The sequence below is a fragment of the Danio aesculapii genome, chromosome 5 (assembly GCF_903798145.1).
Source record: "Danio aesculapii chromosome 5, fDanAes4.1, whole genome shotgun sequence".
In the NCBI taxonomy this organism is placed as follows: Eukaryota; Metazoa; Chordata; class Actinopteri; order Cypriniformes; family Danionidae; genus Danio; species Danio aesculapii.
The window spans coordinates 18,970,898-18,974,644 of NC_079439.1; positions in this window are offsets into that span (position 1 = coordinate 18,970,898).

Genomic DNA, 3,747 nt, shown 5'->3' on the forward strand with positions numbered 1-3,747 from the left:
AACAATTTACCAGGTCTAAAATCAGTTGTTCTCTACTTTGTCTATGTGTGTGCGCAGTCAAGCCAGAAATTATTTATACTACTGGCAAATTCTGACTTAAAGTTACTTGTATTCAACCAGCAAGATTTTTATTGGCAGGCTTCATCCAAGAGATAACAAGATGATGTACAAGAGGCGTCATTTTGGGGAAAAAATGTATGTATAAATCTCCGCTTTTATTTACATTTGAACAAAAAAGTTAAGTCAGAATTTGGCAGGGGTATGAATAATTTCAGGTTTCTCTGTGTTTGTTTATGCGTGGTCATTTTTATATGCTGGGTGTCTGCTGGGTCTTAAAATGTCTTAAATCATTTTAAACAGGTCTTAATTTTGCTTTATTCAATTAAAGCTACTCAATCTGACTGACATCCATCTAATGACCAGCAATACATCTCAATAAAACCTTTTTTAATACATTATTATTGCGAAGAGTTGACCTGTTAGACATTTTTACAGCAAAATCCCCAAATTAAATTCCCTAATCAGGAAAAGAAAGCAGAAAACAATTACGCGATTCTTCATGTTAATACCGGGCCATTAGAAAAAGCCTTTCATTTCATTCTTACTGGTCTTAAAGTCTTAAATTTGACTTGATGAAACCTGTAGAAACCCTCTTATGACTTCTTTTTGCTGGTGATGTCCAAACCTCCGTATATCAGGACACTTTTATTGGCTCTAGTACTACCTTGGTTTGGGCAGGTGGTGGTAGTAGAGATCATGTTGTTAATACAAAGTGCCATATCAATCCATATTAACAGTATGAATGAGCTCTGGCAAAAAAAGCATTTTAAGGAACTGCAACATAGTAAAGGCATGTCTGTTTAGATTACTTTTTTTTTTTTTTTTTACACGATCCTATAAAAATACTTGCATATTTGACATTTTCTGATTTATGCTTGTTTTTTCTGTTTCTTAGGTATTTCAATTCGCTATGGGATCTTAATCTTTTCTCCAACACCTTTTGATGTTGATAAGTTTTTTATTTCTTTTTTTTTTTAAACATTTTTATATATTGTCTGTATTAATGTATTATTGTACTGAAACCTGGTAAATTACCAGTACTACGTACAACAGTTCTGTCTGCTTCTTGAATCTGATTGGCTGATAGCCGGGCCCATGCGATATTCTGCAGCATCAAAACTTGTACAGCCTCTTCTCCTTTGTGTATTACTACGCCCACACAAGTGGTGAGCAGAGGACTACAGTTTGACATATTGCGGCTGTTGAACAACATAATGTACTTTTGAGGCTTTTTATGTGAGAATGTAGTTGTTTAGATTGCAGCCATGCAGTATATTTACAGATACAGCACATCGGCATCCATCAACCTGTCCAGCAGACTGAGCAGAGTAAAGACGGTTGATGTCCATCCACAAGATGGCGACAGAGACCGCATAATAAACCCTTGGATGCACACAACTCAAACTTGTAATTTCAAACTACAGCTGTTCAAATCACCATTAAACTGGTAAGTGACATTTTAAGTCGATCTCACTCTTTTGCATGTTGTAGTGCTGTAGTTACACCGTAGTAATTGTAGTGTATTAAGTATGAGATGGGACTTATCAGGAATGTGTGTATTGTGTGTTGGCCACTCTTTGTATAACCCTGAGTTACTGTTTGGTTGGCCATCAGTTTGTTTCTTATGAGTCTCCAGTTTTCGTTACTGCAGACTAGTCCAGTAAAAAGAAAGAAGAAATGCCCGCATGTGTTTAGCGTTTTTCCTTATCGCAAACACAACAGGAATCTGATAGCGATTGTTGCTTTGAGTTTTTCGGGGTTAATTATTGTGATCTCCTGATTGCAACAGAGAAATACTGGAAAATCTCTGTAGACTGATGGCATTTCATGCTGTTCAAGCTGCAGATGTGAATGAATGGAGGAAGAAAGTACTTCCTAATACAAAAGGGTTTTAGACTCTTGTGTTTGATTTTCATTTTTATATACACGATTATGCCGTCGAACTGTTGTATAAACACAATGTCACACTCGTAGCAGTGCGATGTGGCTGTATATCGTCTGATATCTCACGTGTGATATTACTCCTATCATTTTAAAACTACTAAAATGTCAATAAACGTCACTTTGAGTTTTCAGTATCAAAAGGCGACCGCAGAGATCAAGGTCCCATAAAACAATTTATAGCTGTAAATAATCTGAAAACACCTGTGATTCATAAAATAAACAAATTTATATAATTAAAGTTTTTTACAGTGTTGTCATCATTTTTTAACAACAATTTTAATTATTTATTGTATCCTTGCTGAAATGTTTGTCTATTTTTATTTTTGTAAATTAACAATAATCTAAAAACACATCCTGGGGCAGACGTAAACAATAAGTGAGGTAAGCAGCCACTTAGGGTCTCTGGGAATTATGGAGCCCTGACCAATTTATAAATGTTTTATCATAAGTTGTAAAATCTGTCTATTACCGCTATTATTATTAACGTTATTACTTATTTTCAAAATCGGGGGCCCCCATGAAAAGTGGAATGTTCCTTTCGTACTGCACATGCAAACATTAAAATACAATTACAAATATGGCTAATTAACTGTACACAGTTTGTGAACTTGCTTTTTATTTGTGAATAGGATATACTGTATTTAATTTTACATTAACTAGATAAAGGTTCCACTTAAAATATATTTTTAACATGCAGTTTATTTATGAAAAAACCCACGAATCTACAGAGGGAAAAATATGTATAGATAGTGTTTTGTTTCAATGCTAGGGCCCCATACCTGAGATTGCTTAGGGCCCCCAAATCACTAAGTCCACCCCTGCATGCATCTGTCTAACAACTTGGTAAATGTCCACTGGATTAACCTACTTTTTTATCCTCAGATCAGTGACTAGGCTAATATTCTATCCCTTTACATAATCATGAAGGTATTTCGACTAATAAAATACAGTAGCATCTTTGTATGCCACATTACAATCATAAAGAATCTCGCTTCACTTCTGATGCAGAATGATGAACATTAACTGTTTTTTTTTTGTTTTTTTTTGCTGTTTGTTAGCATTTTTTTGCAATCAAACCCCCATTTGTGACCTTCATAAATGCCACTGCAACCACAGTATGTGCATACAGAGTATTTGCATTAATACAAAAGCTTTCAGTTCTCATATACACAAATGCAACACTCATCGAGCATAAACAACTTTCTTTTCAAGTGGCCGAGAGAGATGACCTTGCTGGATGGCTTAGCATTTAATGGATGACTTAGTATTGTGCGGACGACGGAAAAGTCTCTTAAAAGCAAGAACAGCTATGTTTAACACTTGAGGATAAACACCTGAGATCGGCACATTAGCGTGCACGTACACACACAAACTAATGCATAAAGAGAACTCTAGCATGGATGACGAGTCTCTTATATAAGTCAGAAGTGTCTGTGTTTTAGTGTTCAAAAGCTGTAATTTGTAATTCACATCTCTCTGCTCACCATATCGGTCCAGAGGCCTCGCCTGAGGGGTCTGAAGTGTCAGCTCTCTGGGGCTCAAATGCTTTTTCACTGCTGTAGTTCAGAGCGATGCCTTTTTTTCTGAAGGAAACACAGCTGTGATGTGTCCAATCTTGTTGATCTGAACATTTATATAAATGTTAGAAAATGCCGAAATGCCATTTTAGTTTTCTGCACAACTTTTGCACATTTTAAAGGGACAACTAGCAACATCCTCTTTAACAGTGTGAGGTCACTAACA